The following is a 20,936-nucleotide window of genomic DNA, read 5'->3' on the forward strand; positions in this document are numbered from 1 at the left end:
ACTTGACCATCTGTGATTGGATTGGAGGTGCCCAAATCCCCTGGCCTTGTATTTACAGATCCACACCTGTGCTTCAGCATGTGACTGATGCTACCTTTGTATTTTAAAATCTTCATTGTCATCAGAAGTTTCTGTTTCTTTTTTTTTTTACCATTAACATCATAAAGATAGATCTGTTGAATATTTTTGATTTTTAAATATCTTACAATCTAAAAAGTGTTTTTTTTCCACTTGCATTTTTAATTTGGTCCTCAAAATAAAGTTGCAAAGAGGCCAGGATACCTGATAGTGCATTGTTATTATTATCTTCTTTTGACAGATGAGGAAGCAAAGGACTTGTATGAGGTCAAGTGATTTCCCATCGTTCATGCTGACAATGAAAAGCACAGCTGGTAGTTGTGGCTTCAGGCCCTGTTTATGCCCCACTCTGGGCTACTGCCACCACAGGTTTTGGAAACAAGGAGTAGGTTGGTTATCCATTTTAATTTGGGCATCTGGAGGTTTGGCCATATAATAATATATTATTTGAACTAGGTTATTTTCAAACAAATTTTATCATAGAGAATTTGAAATTGGGAAGAAAAGAAAAAGATGAATTTGTGTTTCATACAAAGTTGCATTTTAAACCAGAAAGAGTTTGGTGTCTTTGGTCACATCTGAGGAGCATTGAAGATCTGAGAACTTTCCTATACTATCATCATATTTACTGGTAAATTGCATTTTTTAGTTCTGAGATACTGAAGAGGGCAAAATTGTTTCAGGTACATACCTACAAAGCAGACCACTCTAACATTTAGTGCCTTAAGGCCATAGTGGGTTATTTGTTCTCATGTGCAACTACTCTCTTTGGAGACCACCTACATTGATACCTAAGCTTGGGGAAAACCTTCTTGTAGAATAGTCACTTCTAGGATGTGCCCAAGGAGAATGGGAGCCACAGACTTTGGAATTAAATTTCAATGGTTGAGATGACCAGTATCTGGTTTCCACACCTCTTCTTTGTCCTCCAGCCTCCAGGCTTCAGGCCAGGGAGACAGAGTGCCTGAGGCCAGGAGTGGAGGGAGAGCAGGACAGGGGAAGTTGTTTGTTGCAACAATACATTGTCCCTGCAAAGTCTCACAGACTTTAGATGGACCACAAACCCACCCGCCTTTTGCAGTTCTCTCCTTTCTTACTAACTACTTCCAGGTTTCACCTTGAACTTGGCCATCATCACTATGGACTCGTTGCCTGTGATGTGGCTTCATGAATTCTGGCTCTGGGATTCACTAGTGTGACTGACTGTATTCCTCTTTAAAAGCCGAAGTTTTAAAACTCCATTCTTCATCCAATAGTCACCTATATATATAGTGACCTGTTGCTTTACTGGATTGGAAACAGAAAAAAACAAAACAAAAAAACCAAAAATGCAAGAAGCCAACTGCATTGGAGTTAGTAAAGAATTTTTTGTCTCTGCCATGCACCTTCCTAAGTCATTTCCAGGGACCATTTAGCTATTTCTAATTGATCTTCTATGCTAGCTTCCTAACACCTCCTATGCGTGCAATATCTCCCTTGCACTTCACCAGAGGGTCAGAGAGTAGGCCTTATGCAATGGAATATTAGACTGGATATCATACATACCAGGAACCATGTGAAGCCCTTCACATGGATTACCCCATCCTTATGGCAACCCTTGGCGATAGATTCTTGATTCCCAGTTACCTAAGAAATGCAGTCAATTTTACCATCCTGCCAACCTCTGATCCTACAGGAAGTGCAACACAGGAGTTCCAGCCTTGATCTGCCTGCCTCCAGGTCCCAGGCACACTATCTCTTTCACACTGATTCTCAGAAGTCTAGGCTTAACACTAAGAAGCTACCATTTGCTTCATTATTCATTCTATGCTTCCTTTCCTAGGCCTCCTAAGAAGTTTTCTGTTCTGTAAAGTGGAGCTTGTACAAGTCTGAGCTACAGCGAGGCTGGCTGGTTGCTTGGGAACAAGGGCTGGCTTCAGAGATAGGGCTCTTAACTGTCATATAAAACTTCACAGGTCTTCTGCTGAATCTTCTATTATTGTCCCTAAGAACAAGGGGAAGGACTTGGTAGAGTGCACAGGTATCTATAATGTATGCTTCTTGCATTTTGAATACCACCTAACAGGGCTGGCAAGGTCCTGTGGATACTGCATTACTGCACTTCTTCTTGAAGTTATTAATTTTTAAATCATCCTGCTTCATCCTCCACTACATGTAAAGACCAGGTTTGGGCCTAACATTTGCTCAGGTTTCAAGGGAGAGATCTGCTTGTGGGTCCTGTTGATGCAACAGATGGTTCACTGTGCTCTTCAAAATTACAGTGATTAGGCCAATAGGTGCACATCCACATATTGGAAGAAACCAGAGATTCTGTTGACAAGTAGAAACATCGCATCGTAGGATCACAGACCTGAATCCAAGATTAGTAGTAATTCCCCTTTTTTCAGAGGAAAGAAAACTAGCGACTGAGGTAGTGGCATGCATGAAGCTAGATCTGAATTATTTAGAGCATTTAATCTGAACCTACAGGACTGTGCCAGACACAGTTCCATCCTCATGTCTCACTGCAGCTGTACTGGATTTCTTTCTGCTGCTCACAGAAACTTCTCTTTACTGCTACTTGCTTTTGCATTGGCCTGATTGCATGCAATACCTCCATTTTCCTGCCACCCCATTCTTGGACTGATGAACTCCTACTCTTGCAGGAGGCTCACATGATAACTTCTGCCCTGAGTACTTGGAGGTCAAAACTAGAAATTAATTGTCCTTTTCCAGGCTCTCATCATCATGGGTTCACATTTTCTTCAGCATCTATGAGCCATTCTGTAATGATCCACTTATAGTTAGCCCTTGTTTTTCACAGGGCTTTTCAAAGGTCAAGGTTAATAATGCCCTGCTGCTATCTTCACGTGCTCACTCCATTGCCCAACACATTTCTGAAGCATGGAGGCCATTTAGCAAATATTTGATGAAGAATTAATCTTTGAGAATTTAATATTTCCTGCTTTGTTCAAATATGACCTAAAGCAGATTTGAAGGAAAGAGAGAAATGCAAGAATAAGACAAAGAGAAGATGAAGGAAAAGAAAAACTGAAGGACAGCAGTTTGGAAATACTGCACGATGGCAGAATAGGCCCCAGGGTTGTGGCTTCAATCCTGGGCGACGATGCACCATGAGGTTTTGGATGATGTGCAGAAGGAAAGAAGCACGTATCAAGGCTCAGGTTCGTTTCTGCCACACTGTGGGATGGTGGGTGGGGACTCCAGGGCTTCAGGCCTTCCGGGTTAAGGTGTCGGGCCCATCCCTCCTCTGGACCCATAGCTCTTTGGTCCATTCTACAAGGACCACTGGCCTGTGCCTGAGGGAAACATAAGCCTCCTCTCTGGGGCTTAGGTCAGAGGGGACTCTGTGTGCCTCTCTTGTTTTGCAGCTTGCTGCCCCTCTGTCCTCAGACCAGTTCTACTTGTGTGTCTCTGGAAGCCAGCGATTCCTTCCAAGTGCTGACCACCCTTGGGTGGCCTCCCCTCCATTGCAGGCTAGTTATAAGGGACATTTTTCTGAAATGAAAAGTCCCAAAGTTTCAAAGTCCTACTAGCAGTGTATGAGTGTACCTTTCTCCCCACACCCTCGCCAACACTTACTGTTGCTTGTCTTCATAATAGCTGCCATTCTGACTGGAGTGAGATGAACTCTTAGAGTGGCTTTGATTTGCATTTCTCTAATTGATGTTGAACATTTGGTGCAAACTTCCTTTCTACTTTTCTATGCCTCTAACAGTGGTGCACTTTCTTCTATTGCCAAGTAGCTCACATTTCTGGGATTTTATCTAAGTGAAATTGCGTGGTATGTGCTGTGTTTTAGCCTGCCTTCTTTCCCAGAGCTTTATTGTTTCCTGACTCATCTACAATGCAGTAGTATTTTGGTTCTTTCTTCCATTTATGGACATACCACAATACCACAGTTTGTATATGCATTCACCTCTTATTTATTGGCATTTGGGTTATTCCTAGGGGTTTTATCTATTACAAAGAAAGCTGCCTTGACCATTAGCCAATAAGTCTTTGTACAGAAAGATGCTTTTTTTTTTTTTTTTTTTTTTTTGCTGTTAGGTAAATAAGTAGGCACAGAATGGGCTGAGTGATAGATGCATGTTGAACTTTTTCAGAACCTGCTGAACCATTTATTTTCTCAAGTGCCTTTATCATTTGACACCACGTCAGCAGTGCATGAGCATTCTGTGTCCTCACCAATATTTGATATGGTGGTTCTTTTTAAGTTTAGTAATTCTAATAGGTATAATATGAGTCTTTGTGTGGTTTAACCTGCATTTCCCTAATGATTTATGATTTAGGACTTGTTTATTTATTTTTAAAACATTTTTAGATGAAGATGGGCACAATACCTTTATTTATTTATTTTTATGTGGTGCTGAGGATGGAACCCAGGGCCTTATATGAGTGCGGAACGTGCCCTACCACTGAGCTACAACCCCAGCCCTCGTGACAAGTTTTAAACAGTTGTTCTGTATTCTGGATACAAGACCTTTGCCAAATACTTAGATCCATTTTCTTAATAGTGTTTCAAGAACAGTGGTTTCGATGAAGTCTAATTTATTAATTTGTACTTTTCTGGTTCTTATATTTAGTATCATATCTTTGCCTAACCCAAGCTCACAATGTTTTTTTTTTTCCTAGAAATTTTATAGTTTTAGGCTTTGTATTTAAGTCGATAATCTATTTCACATTATTTTTCACATGGTGAAAGATGTAGGGCCAAGTTCGTGTTATTTTCCCCCCGGGTATCAAATGGTGCGGCGACATCTGCTAGAAAGGCTGTCCTTCTCGCTGAGTTGCTTGTGCACATTGGTTGTGAGCCCATCATCCCAACACATGTGGGTGAATTTCTGGACCCTCTCTTCTGTTGTACTGATCTATCTCACTCCATCTAAGCACAGATACTACTGTTTCCTGGGCTACATTCTTATAATAAGTCTTAAGCTTAGGAAGGAGTAGTCTTCCATGTTTGTTCCTTTTAAATTTTTTGTTTAGGCTATCATTAGTTCTGTGTGATTTAAAATGAATTTTATAAATGATGTGTGATTACCACCAAAGTGTCCGTTGAGGTTTCGATTGGATTACATTGAATCTATAGACTAATTTGGGGATAATTTACAACTTAACAATAGTGAGTCTCAGACCCAGGAAAATATCATATCTCTGTACTTACTTACGTCTTTTCTAATTTCCCTATGCAATTTTGTGTCATTCTCAATGTATAGAACTTTCACATACTCTATCATTATCATTATGAAATTATCTCCTTCATTCATGGCAATACCTTTTCCTCTAAAGTCTACTTCATCTGATATTAATATAGCCAAAATGGATTTGATTTATCTAACAGGAACATGATACAGCTTTCTGCAGACTGCCATGGTAGGAAGCTGGAAAAAGTGTAGGGTTTATTCAATTTTTTTTCCATCTCTCATTGGTCACAACTTTTGCCTGATGTTTGGTGCATTGGAAACAATTTTCCTGTATATTTTGTTTGTTCATTTTTAAATTTTTTTCAGGTGGGATGGTAGATCTTCTCCTGTTTTCTATATTGAGTAGATATGTATTCTAAAACTGTTATTTTTGATCCTTAAAATATAGTTGTAGCTCAATGTAAGATGGAACTATGTCCTAAAACAATGTCATTCTGAAAATATCCAAATTGAAAAACGCATTTAATGCACCTAATCTACTGAAGACCACAGCTCAGCAACATCACTGTAGCATTTTCTTTGTTTTTGTTGATGACTAAGTGACTGATTGAAGCCTTGCCAGTCCAGCATCACAAGAAAACACCACACTGCAAATCATTGGCCTGGGGGAGGATCCATGTTCAAAATCTGACACGTGGTTTCTACTGAATGTGCATTTCTTTCACACTACTATAAAGCAAAAAAAATCCTAAATCCAACCATCACAAGTCAGGAATCACATGTGTATTGCCAAATTTCTAATAAAAACCAAAGGATAAATATAATTAAAAATGTATGTGTTTTTGGCACCACTTTTCGAAATTTCATGCCTAAGGGTACATTTGGGGCAACAGGTAACAGGAAGGTCTAGTTCCAGTTTCCTTTTGATCTTATCTGGATCCAGCTAAAACACTACTATGGTTGTTCCAAGGTCAAAGAGTCATTGATTGGTAGCATGTAAAGAATTAATTTTGTGTCATATTCAGTTAAAACTCAGTACGCGTGTGATACTATTATGGCACACTGTTTCAGGCACTGAGGAAGTAGAACACTTTGGAGATTCGTAACCTGAGAAGTTTGTGTATCTCATAATGACCTGGATCTCTCACAGGTTGCTTCAGAACCACATCCAAAGTAAGGGTTCAACAGACACTGCTGATTGAGCAAGTGACTCAAGTTGGGACTGCAGAGCCATGAGGCTCCTCCTTTGGGGTGCATTCCAAGTGGATGGAGAAGGCTGGTGTGGCAGAAAAGAAACAGACCTTGGACTCAGGAAGAATTGGGGTCTAATTGTAGCTCTGCCTCTACCAGGTAGGTGAAAACCAGTTAAAAGTACCCAAGCTTCAGTGTGTCCCCTTTAGCATGTATATCATTATCTATCTTGCAAAACTATCATGAAGAAGAAATCAGACCTGCACAAAATACACCCAACACAGAGCATGGCAGACACGAGGCATCCAATCAGTGAAGGTTCTCTCTGTGGTAGATCATCGCATTGTGGAAGGCAAAAACCTTTGTACCGTGATGGCTCACAATCTGTAAGGGACTGATTTGAGGCAAGAAGGAGCAAACTGTGATTTCCTCCTGATGTAAATCTTTGGACTCTGCAGAGGGATTTGGTTTTTATAAAGAGCCAAAGATCATTCAAAGTCAAGTCAGTTACATAAATGGGACAACTTATCAACGGGGATAAAAATAAATTAAAACAAAAAATGGGATGATGTAATCATGTCATACGAATTCAAGTGTTTCATGAGGGAGACATGTCACCTCCTAGTTGGAAGCCAAACACGTTCTGAGAGTCACAATGCCATAGGAATAAATATGCGTTCCTCTCCAAGGAAGCTCTTGGAAAGCATGCACTCTTGTGTATGTAGACCTTCTGGTCTTCAAAAGAAAAAGAAAGGACAAAGGAAAAACGGGGAAAGAATATATAAAAATGTCCAGTTTTATGACTACCTGATAATACCAGTTACAATACCCTGCTTTAGTCCTCAGTCTGATTTTTTATATGCTTTTGTAACCTGAGAAAACAGAGATTCAGGTACATTTGAGGGGACTCGCCCAGCATCACACACTGGTCATTCACAGTGTGGGTTTTGAACCTGAGTGCTGTTCTCACAATGTTACCTACCCCGTCTGTGTCCTACTCTAAAACATCTTGTTTTCAGAACAAAATCAGTATCAATCAACCGATAGTATGAATGAAAATACTTTGGAAAGTAAGTAACACTATAAACTGTCACCATTATTAATTTTTATTCCCAATGATTCAAACTGGAGCTAAATTTAGTCTGCAGGCATTCTTAGAGAATGACCTCAGCGTTGTCGAGCTGGGTCTTGGCAGCTGGGAAAATGCACGCAGAGACTTCAGATTCTTAACCGTTATCTCAGGGGTCTGCCATGGCCCTTAGGCTCAGACAGGATGCAGTGGGAACTGCTTTTCTCACACCTCTTTCTCCAGCAAATTCAGGCTCAGAGGGTTGGAATGATCCAGCTGCATCCAATTAGTGCCCCCTGACAGGATGGGTGAGGAGCTGGATTGCAGTCGCTGCTGCAGAAGCGCTGGAGTGAGCAGTCGCATTTCCAGGAGTGGCTCAGCCTCCTCACCAGGGCACACGGTGCAGAAAGCCCAGCTCTGCAAAGGAGCAATTAACAATGAGGGCATTGTTCTCTGGAGCAGGCTGTTTATTGCACTTTAAGAGTGCCCACGTTTGTGATTCAGGAGAGAGGGCAGAACTCTGCTCCAGATGCCCTGACCTGGATTCAGAGAAGTCTGATTTTAAAAACAATGTACCATTTAAGATGAAGTCAGGGTTGCCCCACATCTAAATATACTTCTTACTGAAAAAATGCCTAGGATCAGCTCAGTTGAAATATGGAAGTCTATGAAAAAAACGATACTGTAAATTAAAGGACTGGGCCACGTGAGCAAACCTAGGTTAGGGTAGGAGAACATTCAGCTCTTCGGCATCACAGTTTTTATTTGGCTTGATCAGAAGAAACAAATGTTAGCCTACATTGAATTATCAGGTGTCTTTTTCTGCCTTGCCAAGGACTGTGTCTCACTGACTCTCTTTGAATCATTGCCATTTGTTAACTGAGCTCTAAGAGTAATATGCATGGGAAAGCATGCAAATCATTTCAAGGCTAAATGTTAAAAGGGTCACCTTAGTTTTCCATCGGGCTAGTGCTCTTACATGGCCATGTTGAGCTGGGTCCTGTTGGGTTGGATTGCTTAAAGCTTGGGGATACCCAAATAAGATGACAAGAGCATCTCACGGGAGCCACACAAAAATCACACATGCTTCGCGGGTGGAGTCCAATGTTGGGTAGCACCTTCCTTACCTAGTCAAGGTCTAGTCACTGGCATTAAATGAGCAAGTTGACATTATTAAAAGTAACTTTAGCTTTCAATCTAAAAAAAAAAAAAAGAGTCAGGTATTATTCTCCTTGCTATATACAAGAGAAAATTGTTATCCAAAGGATGAAGTGAGCACTTTGTAGTGTTAAAGTTAGTAAACAGCAGAGCTCAAACTTAATATGGAGGTCCTGGCACTTGGCGTAACAATTTTACACACCCTGGCAGCCCACCACGAAGGTTTTAATAATTTCAAGGTGACTCATGGTGGCCCTCCCAGTCCTGAAAGTGCCTCAGCTTGCAGATATGTTCATGCCTTGAGAGAAAAGGGAAGAAACAGAAAACATGAACAAGTCAGACCTTTGAACTCAGCCGCCCAAAGTCCTGTCACTTCCAGAGCACAGTTCCATCCCCTAGTCAGAATAGGTCCCCAAACCCTACTGAAGTTTGCAGGGGGTAGAGGAGGGCAATTCATGTCTGAGAGAGCCTGTGCATTCTCAGCCCTGAACTTCAGATCTGAGCAGCTTGCAGAAGGAGCTAGGCCCTGGGAGAAGTCCTCTATGGGGGCAGGTTTTGATGAGCTTTCACTGGGGATGAGCAGAAGTTGGACTCCCTCGGTAGCATGGGTCTCCTGCTGCCATCACAGGGAAACCGAATTGCAAATGTTTGTGTCTTTCCTAACAAGTAAACGTCCACTCTCTCACCCGAGGGAAAGACAGGCACCCATCCTCGGCCAGTCACTCACAAGTGGTTCAAGCTGGCCTCCTTGTTCTTGCCAGAGCTGCACTCCCCAATCAAACAGGACAGCTTTTCTTAGCAGAGCACAGGCGGAGGACAGTGCCTCGGAGGCCCTCCTTGGTGGTCTGGCTTCAGCTGTGTTTGGTGATAGCTGGGGCATGATGTCAGCTCGGGTGTTTGCTTATCTCTTGGGTGAGACCCGTATCTGAGGCTCTGCTTGTATCGTTTTCCAGCCCCTGATGTTTCTGTTACTGGTATCTATTTCTTCCTCTTTTCAGAACCACCTACACACAATGAGAGGCCTTCACAGCCATTCCCCCCACTCCCTTTCCACAGTTCCCACCCCCCATCCACCAGGGTCTCTAGGATTAGGACAGGCCTTTGCTGATTAAAAGCAGCATATTCGCAGAAACCTGGGGTGACAGGGCACCTGAATGAGAAGTGGAGTATGATGCATCTGGCCAAGCGTGAGGCAGGAGTCGTGGTGAACACGTTGACAGTTCAGTGCTCGCCGAGGCTTGGTGGATGCCCTTATCCTGGACTTATTTTTCATCTTACTTAAAGATCAGGGATGGAAATATTAACACACAGCAATCCCCACCACAGGGCTGTGTGCCAAGCCCCAGGGCCCTTCCAATGATCTCCTACTGCAAACGCTACTCCACCCCACCCACTTCACACTCCACACTCCTATCATTTTGATGGATAGCTGAGGTTAGAGACCGTGACTCCACAATGCTGTACGCAGTGCCACTCTGACCCTCAACAGACCTAAAGGTCAATTCCTCATCATTCCCATCAAGCCAGCACGGATCCTGTGCTATCTGCATCCCAATGAAAAGACCCCTCACCTGCCACACCACCCACATCAGAGGCTTCCATTCCTCTCGTTCCCTCACCCAGTCAGTCACTAAGTCCCTTCTAATCACTCTTGGGTGACTCCCCCCAGTCCCCATGGCCTTCTCTGATGCCAGTTCTCACCACCGCTATGCCAATTTCCCATTCCTGGACTTTCAAACATGTAACAAGGGAAATGTTTAAGAAATAATAATTTCTAGGTCCCATTTTGGACCAATTAGAATCATAGAGGACGGGAAGGAAGAGGGAGCCGGGGCTTCCGTGTTGATCTTACTCCTCTTGTATCATTTTGATGGTTAGCTGAGGTTAGAGACTGTGGCTCCACGATGCCGTACCCAGTGCCAATGACCCTGCTCCTCAGTCCCTTGCCTGGGCAACATCTTCCCCTCTCGTCTGGACTTGAGACAGGCTCCTACTGAAGCTCCCCAGCCTGATTGGTCTTACCATTTTCTCGGGCCATGTTGAGTGCATTGTCTTTGGAAGTCATCTCCTGCTGTTGAGCACACACTGCCGTCTGCCTCTGACAGCCCAGAAAACCTAGCACAACAACTTGATGTCAAACGGGAGGGTGCCCCAGGTCAACTCCCCTGCAGCAAAATGGAGTATATCTTGCTTGTATGTCTACTGTCCTTCGGGCATTTCCTAGCAAGATGGAGTTTGGAAGACATCCCTGGGAAGCAAAAAGACCTTGTCTCTGCCCTGGATATGGAAATAGTTCTGTGGTCCTCATCATCTCTGTCACCCTATCTGTACCCTGAAAGAACTGCATTAGATGTTCTCTTATATCCTAGGTACAGAATTGTAGGGTGATCTTCATTAATGATATCTATATCCCTCCGAGCTCTTGGTGAATTGAACTGTTTTCAGCTCAGAGCTTTCCCAGAATGAGACATTTCTGACTCTGATTTCCATAAGACTGAACTGGCAAAAATCAGTGTAAATTTGACAAGTGAATGCTGTAAAGACCTCGTGCTAAGCATGTGTGGGCATGAAAGAGGTCTGAACTTTTATACCAATATGAATGGGACAAAGGAATACAGGCTATCCATAAGTCCCTCACAGCCTCATAACCCCACTCCTTTGTCCCAGTGCATCTATCAGCATGACCCCGATCCTAAAAATAAAGAAGTCAGCTATTTTGTGGTTTGCCACTCATGGAGTACATGTTTGGAAACTGGCTGGACCCTTTGAGGCTTCAGCTCTGACTCCCCACCCACCCCCTCACCTCCAGATTGAGCAACCAGGTCTTTTCAAATGCAATCCTGGGGCATCAACAAACTTTTTACAAAATAGCATTCCAATGATGACTTCAGTGTCACTGAATCAAAAACAGATGGTTCACATTGCCTCTTAAAGATAATGTATTTACAACTAAAACCAAAGGAAGAAATATTTGACGCAAACTCAGTTTGGGTTTTCCCAGCCTTTTGAGGTTGGATGCCTGTGTGGCATAGGTGACTGTAGAACACATGGCACAGGGTTGGTTTCCTCAGCTGTAGAGACGAGACAAGCCCCCAGCACCTCAGGAGGTGCTAACCTTTGACTGTACACTGAAATCACCTTGTGGGTTTCACAAGTAAACCAAAGTTTGTTTTCGCCCCTGATTCTATCATTGGCCTGCAGTGGTCCTGGGCATCAGCCTTCCTTCCAAACTTACTATATGATCCGGTGAGCAGTCAGGGCGATCACAGTTATGATGGGGACTCCAAGGAGCTGGGGCACTCCCACCAAGAGCAGTTTTCTTTAAATTACTTAGATGAATCAGAAGGAAAATAAAGTTGGTCAATGTTGTGGCCGTGAGCATTGGAATTATATAGGAAGAAGCAGTAAAGTTGTAAGATATCCACAGACGAGAGGAATTCCCGGGAAGGCAGTAATCTTTCCATCACTGGGCTGGAAGACTAGGAAGGTTGTGAATGGAATTCTAGCATTCACCAGAAGATAACTCTGGGTATTCGAATTGTATCCCCCCACCCTTTCTTTATTTCATGCACTGAAGTCCTGTCCCCCAGTCCCTTAGAATAAGACTTCATTATGGAGATAGTTTCCTTGCAGATGTATTTATTTGGGACAAGGTCAATAGATGAACCTGAATTCAGTAGGGTTGGCATTTTCTTTCAACAAGGGAAGCTGGAAAACAGAGATGCACACAGGGAGATTGTCATGTGAAGAAGAAGGCAGAGATGGAGGCGACACTTCTCCAACCCAAGAATCTCCGAAGATGGCCAGCATGCCACCAGAAGCCAAGGCACGGACAGATTCAGAAGCAACAAATCCTATCGACACCTGGATCTTAGATTTGTGGCTTCTTGAACTATGATATGATGAATTTCCACCCTTGAAGTTATCTAGTCTATGGTACTTTGCTATGGCAGCTCTACAGACCAATACATCATCTTGATGGTTCTTAAAGATTTCCCTTCACTTTCACTCAGATGCTCTGAGAGGAGACTGGATAAAAAATGAGAAATTTATCATCACTAAGTGAACCACCACGAGTGCCCAGCTCTCTGCTAAGTGAGTTTGTAAATTCCATCAACACTTGACCTCTACAACAGGTTTCAGTGTCTGGTGTGGTCGTTTCTAACCAGCGGTGAGAAAACATAGGTCCAAAGCATCTGGCTATGAAAATCATCATAAACAAGGGACAGAGAAGAAGACAAAAGGAAAAGGGAAATTCTGGCTTGGTGGGAGTAGGACTTCTAAAAATTGTATGTCTCTGAAAGTCAGTAACATAAAAAAAGAAGTGTCCGAAGTAATGCTTCCCACTTCCTGCAGGTCTGCTTTATTTACAGCTATTAAATGATCACCCTGGTAGGAAAAGATGCAAACATGTTCAAGTGCCATAACATGAGCAGTTGGTGGGGGGAAAATTACCCCCCCTTGGGGGAGAGAGAGGGTTTGGATGGGGGTGTGTTATGTCCATAGGGCTTCCATACCAACATGCCACCCACTGGGTGTCTTCTATGGTGGACATTTATTTTCTCAGTTTTGGAGGCTAGAAGCCCAAGTTCAAGGGTTGGCCCCGTTGTTTTTCCGAGGCCTCTCTCCCTGGCTTGTGCATGGGCCTGTGGCCGTGTCCTCACATGGTCTTTCCTCTCTGCACACACTTCCCTGGTGTCTCTTTGTGTGTCCAAATTTCCTTTTCTTTGTCTGTCTAAATTTCCTCTTCTTAAAAGAACACCAGTCCTGGGATTAGGGCCAACACTAATGACCTCATTTTACCTTAATTACCTCTTTAAAGTTCCTGTCTCCAAACACACTCACATTCTGAGACACTGGAGTGAGGAAGTTGGTGAGTGAATTTTAGGGACATACAATTCAGCCCACGAGGAGCGGGTCTGGGGCAGGTTCCAAGAAGCCCCGGTCCTCGTGGACGAGTGAGCACAGAAGGTGTTTGTGACATCAGAGGGAGGTCATTGCCCAAAGGATTGGCACTTCTACCACAGACAGAGGGTTGTTTGTGTTTGTTTACTTGTTTTTTTTTTTTTTCCTATAGTCTAATAGAGATTTGTCTGAAGAGTTAAAAAATGGGTTTGCAAATGCTTAAGATACTGCTGGTCTTTGTTTTGTTGCTATGACTGCATAAGCCTGGGGTGGTGTGGGTCGCAGGCCCCTCCAGCAGCACAGGTGACTGCAGACACGTTTTCTGTTTCAGGCAAAACATGCAGGAAGGCAGTGCAGGCCGGGCTCACAGGCAGAGCTGATGACTTTTCCCTGGTAAGACGGGAGTAATGGGATAATAATGACACACATGTGACACGGTGGATGGGAACATTGGCCTCGTCCAAGGAGACAGACACAAGAAGGTGCTCCATCAAAGTTAGCTTTCTGCCGTTCTGCTCAGGGCCAGGCAGGCAGTCAAACAGCAGCCAGGGAGCCGTGGTCCATGAGGCCTGCCTGGGAGCTGGGGCAGGAGAAGGCACAGGCACTGTGCTCCGTGAGTGAGAGCGGAGCCTGGGAGGGAGACCCCCCTTGTGCCAGCCAGAGGAGGCTGTTGTCTTTGGATTCTGAACAAGTTTTGTTAAACTTTTTTTCCAGAAGAAAGAAGAGGCAGGAAATCAAAGAGAAACATCCCTGAAGACCCTTCCGTCCACTCCCGGGCAGCCATGAACCAAGACCCGCTAACCATGGCCAAGTGGAAGGCAGGGTCCACCTTGGCCCTGTCCGAGTCAGCCCGGGCCTCAACCCCACCAGGACGCAGTTGGCTGCTCTCTGGCTGACAGTTTGAGTCACAAGTGGAACCAAGCATGTTGCCCAGTGTGACGGCGAGGGCAGGCGGAGGCCCCGCGCCACTCTGAGCAGAACACACTTGTGCTCTGCTGGCTTATGGAACAAGGCTCACTTTCATTTCCTCTGTCCCCTGCTGCCTGAGGAGGAGGTGTCACCTGGCAAACCATCTCCAGGCAGATGTGACTGCTCTGTGGGCTCTGCACAGGGCAGGGGCGGGCAAGTGCTCATGAACTTAGAGTCACGGCAGGCGGGAGGAGGAGGCAGGATCACCCCACTTCTCACAGCTGGGGAAGCAGGGAGCCGGTGGCGGGGTGGTGACCTATCTTCTTTGTCCACAGAGGACTTAATCAGCGCCCTGCTGGGATGGGAATCATCCAGGGCTCTGGAGTCCAGTGCAGGGATCTCCTCAGCTCTTCCCCTCTCTGCACCTGTGTTCTCTCGGGTCCGCTTGCCTGGCACGCCTTTCCCTGGTGCTTTGCTATGCCCTGGAAGTCTCGGCTCAGGCCTTGTCTCCCACCAGAAGCCTTCCCTGGGCACACACCTGCCCCAGGCTGAGCAACAGAAGCGCTCTCTTGCCTTGCTGTCCTGCCTCTGGCTGTGTTCTCCCCACCTGCTCCAGGGCAGGTCTTTGAGGGTGGTGGTGGGGGGAACGGCCAGAATGGTTACAATGCACAGCCTGGGAGTCCAGATCAGCTCTCTCCCCTGACAGCGTCCCCTTGGAGCTTTGGAATTTTGTGGTCAGCTAACATTTGTGAGGTTGCCTTACTTCTAAAAAAAGCTCATTTTTACCTACAGAGATGATATAATTTAAAGATTCAAGCATGGGCTTCTACTTAGGATCAGAAGTTTGTTTTCCAAGGAATGCAAAGTGGGTTCGTTTATCTACAATAACAGCCCTGAATTTCCTCTTGGAAGCCCTCAAAAGACCCCATGTGTCCCCTGCGTCTTTGTTGTGGTTATTAGTTCATTAATGACCCTTTGTAAAAATAAGAATGTTCTCTGGGTTAGAAGATGGCAGGGATTTGGTGTTTGGGGTTAAATTGCCAGTAACAGCCCTCAGAGGACAAGAAGGAGACAGGAAATGATAAGTCTGGAAGTGAGATAGGAGCCGTCATTGACAGGGAAAGAGGAAAAGATGAAGGTGTCACCATGAGACTCATCCTTCAAATTGCTCCTGGGCAAAAGAGGTCCATGGTAGATAAGAGGATTCTCCCTGTCAGTGATTTCTAAGTTCCTCTGCATGTTTGATCCACCTGTGGAGATTTAAAAAAATACAAATGCCTAGTAAGGTTGAAATTTATAGACCATGAAATAGATATTTGGGGTGTAAATTCCAGACGTTAGTATTTGTTAACATTGCCCCAGATCATTTTAGTGTTCAGGCCAAGGAGAGAACCAGTGGTGTGAGCCCTCCACTTAGCAATGACACGGGGGTCTGTCCACTTCTCAGTGGGAACTCGGGGTCATTGAAACTTATCTTTAAAACTTTGAATTTGGGGACTACAAGTCAAGCTCAGAGGCAGAGCATGTGCCTAGCATGCATGAGACGCCGAGTTCTGTCTCTGGCATCACAAAATCAAACAAAACACGTTAGAATTTGGCCTTTGGATTTGTTGAGACTGTGAGTACCTTGTTCAGGGCGCTTGCTTTGGACTCGGCCCCTTCCCAGGCCAACCGCATTCTGAAGAGCATCACTCCACGCCCCCTGAGCACCCACATTCTACCTGCCCACACTTGTTGCCTTGGAGAAAACACAGTCATGCCCAGGTCACCCACCACTGAGCTTCATGAGGACTCAAAAAACAGATAGCCTGGCCCCTTTACAGCCTTTGCTCAGTTTGAACTCTCTGTAGTTCGGCAGAATCGAGGCCTTCCAGAAAAAAAATGGCGCTTTTCATTCCTCTTTGGAAACAGTGTACGAGCCAGTGGAGAGGCCAGACACTTTGAAACCCAACGTACCTGGCTTCAAATCCAGCTTCAGCATTTCCTGGGCACATGACTTTGTCAGTCACTGTTATGGTTTGGATGTGGTGTCCCCCAAAAGCTCACGTGGTGCAATGCAAGAAGGTTCAGAGAAGAAACGACTGGGTTGTGAGAGCCTTATCCCAGTCAGTGAGTTAATCCCCTGATAGGGATTAACTAGGTGGTAACCAAAGTGGTGGGTGTGGCTGGGGAGGTGGGAACTGGGGTGTGGCTTTGGGTAGGTATTTATATCTGGAGAGTGGACTCTCTCTGGCTTATGGAATTATCACAATGTGAGCTGCGTCCCCCTGCCACCCTCTCCACCATGCTGTTCAGCCTGGCCTCAGGCCCCAAGGAACGGAGCCAGCCTTCTATGCGCTGGGACCTCTGAAACCAGGAGCCCTCCAATAAACTCTCCCCCTCTGTAAGGAACTGTGCTGGTCAGATCCTTTCGTCACAGCAGGGAAGGAGCTGACTAACACAATTACAGAACGGCCTGAGCCCAGGGTTCCTTCTCTACAGAATGGGAACCAAACCACAGGATCTGTCTCCAGGGAGGAGGGAAATTTAAGTGAAAGCATTTGCCATTGGGCCAACCCTGCAGGTAAGGCAGGCTCTTTCCCGCCCCCCTCTGCCTTCACCCCAGTCTCCACCAGGGTTCAAGCACACAGGAGATGAGAAAATGAAAGGCTCTGAGACTTGGTAAGTGAATCAGTGGGTTCCAGGTATGCTGTGATCTAAACACAACACGAACAGTCGTGGTTTCCTACTTGAATGAAAAATAGCTCCAAAAATTGTATTTTATGGGATTTAATTAGTCATTTATTGAGGACTTTCCTATAAAGGGAAAATCACCTCAGGGTGCTACAAAGAATGAAAACACCAATTACCCTAATCCACAAACCGTCACCACTGCAGGAGCATCCGTGAAGAGAGGAGCCCATCAATCAGCACGTGTAGAGAGCTAGATTATCAGGAAAAGCCCCCGTGAGGAGGGGGCCCTGCAGACAGCAAGCCTGAGGTTGGTCATGCAACCCCCTTTACTGCATCTCCTCAGGGCCAGGCACTGCCCTTGTCCATGCTCAGTTCATGTGAATCCCCACAGAGCCCACCCACCCTTTTGTAACCATGAGGAAACAGATCTCAGGAGGGTAAGTAATGTTCGAAGCCACTCAATAAGGGGCAGAGGCAGAGATCCAACCCCACACACCTGATGCTTATCCCATTTTACTTCAAACCCTGAAATAGAGTCTTCGGACACTGAGGAGGTGGTGAGCTGTGACTTCCTTTTAGGCCAGGCCAAGATCCAAAGGCAGGATGATGACAAAGTCAGTTTTCTGTCACTGTATCAAAATACCTAAGAAAATCAATTTACAAAGAGGAAAGGTTTATGTTTGCTTATAGTTTCAGAGGTTTCAGCCTATGGTCACTGTGCCACATTGCTTTGGGGCCTGTGGTAAGGCAGTCCATCAAAAGAGAAACCGGTGACACAGGAAACCTGTTGACTTCATGGGGAGAGAGAAAGAAGAGGGAGCAGGATCCCAACATCCTCTTCCAGAGCACGCTCTTCAATGACCTAACTTCCTCCCTCCAGGCCCCACCTCTTAAAGGTCCCACTACTGCAGGCTGGAGACCAACCGTTTAGGACATGGCCTTTGGGAACCTTTGAGACCCAAGCATGGCATTCCACACTGTGAGGAAACACAACCAATCCTTAAAGTTGAGATCTGAAGGGATCTGCGGAAGACCAAGGTGAGCCAGAGACTCACACAGATGCATCAAAGAACATAAAATAAATATTTATGTTCCAATGAAATAGTTTTAAGCGACATTTTCTGACTTCTCTGGGAAAAGGGGACAGTGACAATGATAACAAAGACCCGTAGACCTCTGGATCAGATCTCTGCTCCTCGGGGAGAGGAAACCTCCCTGTGTGGCAGCCTCATTGTCTGTGACCTGTCCCATCATGTCTTAAAGTTTTTAGTTAAGACCAGCCCAGATATCCCCAATATTCCATATGCAGCTTAACTGAGCTGGAAGATACATAGGGTACCAGATATTCCCAATATTCCATATGCAGCTTAACTGAGCTGGAAGATTCAGAGGGCACCCTCACTGCATTTGCGATCCTTGTTTTTGGCCCTTGGTACACGTGTGTGCCAGGCTCTTTCCTGTCCCTGTGCACAGGCTGTTCCCTGATCCCTGCTCTCACCCTAAGAAGTCCTGCTTATCCTCTAGTGTGGAGTCATGGGTTACTCCTTAGCAAAGTCTTTCAGTGCCCTCTCCAAATCTGAATAGGATCGTTCTCATATCTGCCTGCCTGCACGCACCTGTCTTGCTCGCCTTCACTCTCTGCTTTGCTCTTTTCTGTTCTCCCAGGACCTGGGACCCTCCAGCAGTAGTAAAAGCCAGCTATGCTGAGTGTTTGAGTCAGTGCTAAGTTTTAAGAGGAGGGAGCAAATCCTATGTGTGTGTGTGTGTGTGTGTGTGTGTGTGTGTGTGTGATTAGTACAGTATGAGTTGGCAATGCACTTTTCCCATACACAGGAAACATAGGATAGGCGTATTTATCACTAGGGTCTGGGGTCATAAGTGCATTTCCTCTCACTTTTGTCAGTGTTATCTCTATTTTGCACAATAAACACATGATTTTTATAATCAGATAATGAGAGACAAAATAATTGCCATAAGGCTTGGTGAAGGACACAAAATAACCCATAATGCTATTTTTTAAATACAATTTTAGTTGTAGGTGGACATGATATCTTTATTTTATTTGTTCATTTTTTATGTGGTGCTGGGAATTGAACCCAGCACTCATGCATGCCAGGCAAGCGCTCTACCACTGAGCCACAACCGTGTGTGTAAAATGTGTCCTTTTATTTGCTGAAACATGGCAATAGTCCCTTTTGCAGCATTCCCCAGCTCTCCAGGTGGTTTCCTGTCTTCCCGGCACCTGCACCTGACTTCTCCTTCTCCGTGACCTCCCTTACAGAAAGGTATGCCTTTCATTCTCCAGATGAGACGGGGAGGCCGGCCTTCCTGCAGCCGAGTGCGGCTGGGGCCTGCCTGTTGACTGTCAACTGCCTCCTTGGGAAGGGCATTGAGTTTCTTGTAGCTTCAGTTTCTTCTTAAATAAATTTGAGAGAGACGTACTGACCTTCTGGAATTGGAGCTCTGTGCTGCAGTCACCTGGTCACTGCACACACATCAAAGATGTTCAGACACTCAGCTGACTCCCACAGGGACCAAAGCAGACTGAGGGCCAGCTGGGCACCCAGGCTTCCCTGTGCCTTTCCCAGAGACTAGACTGTTAGCTGAAAATAAGTTTCCACCCCGCTTCATCATCTTAGGCACAAGATCCTAGATCCCACTTGTTGGAATAAAGGATGCAGAGGTGCCTGGTAGAAAACTGCTGTGGCCTCCATCTTTTCAGGATGGCCTGCTGTGGACCAAGGAGACTGTGAGTCGGGGGTCTACACATGCTGTATTGACCTAACCTTTTACTAGATGCCTTCTTAGAGTAGACTGTGAGCTATGCTGGGCTGTGGAAATAGAAAGAAACCTTTGTAAATCTTTGCATTCTTGGTCTCAAATAGGAAGCACGATAGACCCTCATTGAACCATGCCAGGAATGACTGGACGAATGTTCAGGAGCTTTCTAGACTCTTGGCCCATTGCAGTTAGATATCCCGGTTTGATGACTTTTGAAGACATTTTTAAAGTGCTTGTGGAAGGTAACCAGATCTAAAGACCTTTAGTGATTGCTCATTGAAATGTTATATGAGGTCCTGCCCTGAAAGGCCCGACATTGATTGAATCTTCTTTTCTTACCATCTTGAAATTCAAATTGCTTCTAAACAACGACCTCCACACTCATATAGGACCTCAGAACTGTGTGGGTGACCCCGTATATCTTACCGAACCCAGAAGGTTCACAAAAACTGGAGGTTTACTTCAATATGAATTACTTATACAAAACCAACAAGTTAGCAAACCACATGTGACTGAGGGAGAAACAGGCTAGAATGTGACCCTGGCTTGGCTTAAACAAGCGGAGAGTGAAGAGGCCAATGTGTAAATATCTTTGAAGTGAATCTCCATGGAAAATACATGGCAAACTTTAGAAGTTTGGTATGAAGGAGTTCTGTTACTGCTCCATCTCTCTGGCTTCAGGTTTTGAAAACCTGACCCTGAGTGTCACCTCTCGGATGTCTCTTGCACCCCAGTGGTACACGCGTGCTGTGTGATAACACAGTGGTTCAACCTGTGGTTCTGTAAAGATGGAAGTCCAGGGACCATTAATCCCTGGGTGCATTCTGCCAAGACTGTGGGAAGGACCAGCTCGAGAGCCGAGGTCTGAAGGTCACTCAGAACAAGAGGATGTTCCTGGGGGTCTGAGCTCTGTTTCCACTGCATGTAGAAGAATAAGAACTGTCCTAGATTCTCCTCGTCAGGCCCTATTTTGTTCAGAGTCTTTAGAGCCACAATCAGTAACTCTGTGGGTGTCCGAGTTCCTA

The 20,936-nt window shown here is 45.1% G+C and overlaps 1 long non-coding RNA gene across 2 annotated transcripts in view; it reads left to right on the forward strand.

Annotated features, from left to right (window-relative positions):
- The window catches only part of LOC110598360 (uncharacterized), a 60,481-nt gene extending 42,249 nt beyond the window's left edge, over positions 1 to 18,232 (forward strand). Inside the window, exons 1-4 of one of the 2 annotated variants that reach the window (XR_005727481.2) lie at positions 2,877 to 3,242; positions 6,376 to 6,575; positions 13,880 to 13,941; positions 14,263 to 18,232. This is a non-coding gene — a long non-coding RNA (uncharacterized LOC110598360). Of the gene's footprint in view, positions 1 to 2,876; positions 3,243 to 6,375; positions 6,576 to 13,879; positions 13,942 to 14,262 lie in introns of those variants that run through there. The other variant, XR_002484176.3, reaches the window with a different exon arrangement.
- Positions 18,233 to 20,936: the final 2,704 nt, after the last annotated feature.

This window comes from Ictidomys tridecemlineatus, chromosome 12, assembly GCF_052094955.1.
Source record: "Ictidomys tridecemlineatus isolate mIctTri1 chromosome 12, mIctTri1.hap1, whole genome shotgun sequence".
Lineage (NCBI taxonomy): Eukaryota > Metazoa > Chordata > Mammalia > Rodentia > Sciuridae > Ictidomys > Ictidomys tridecemlineatus.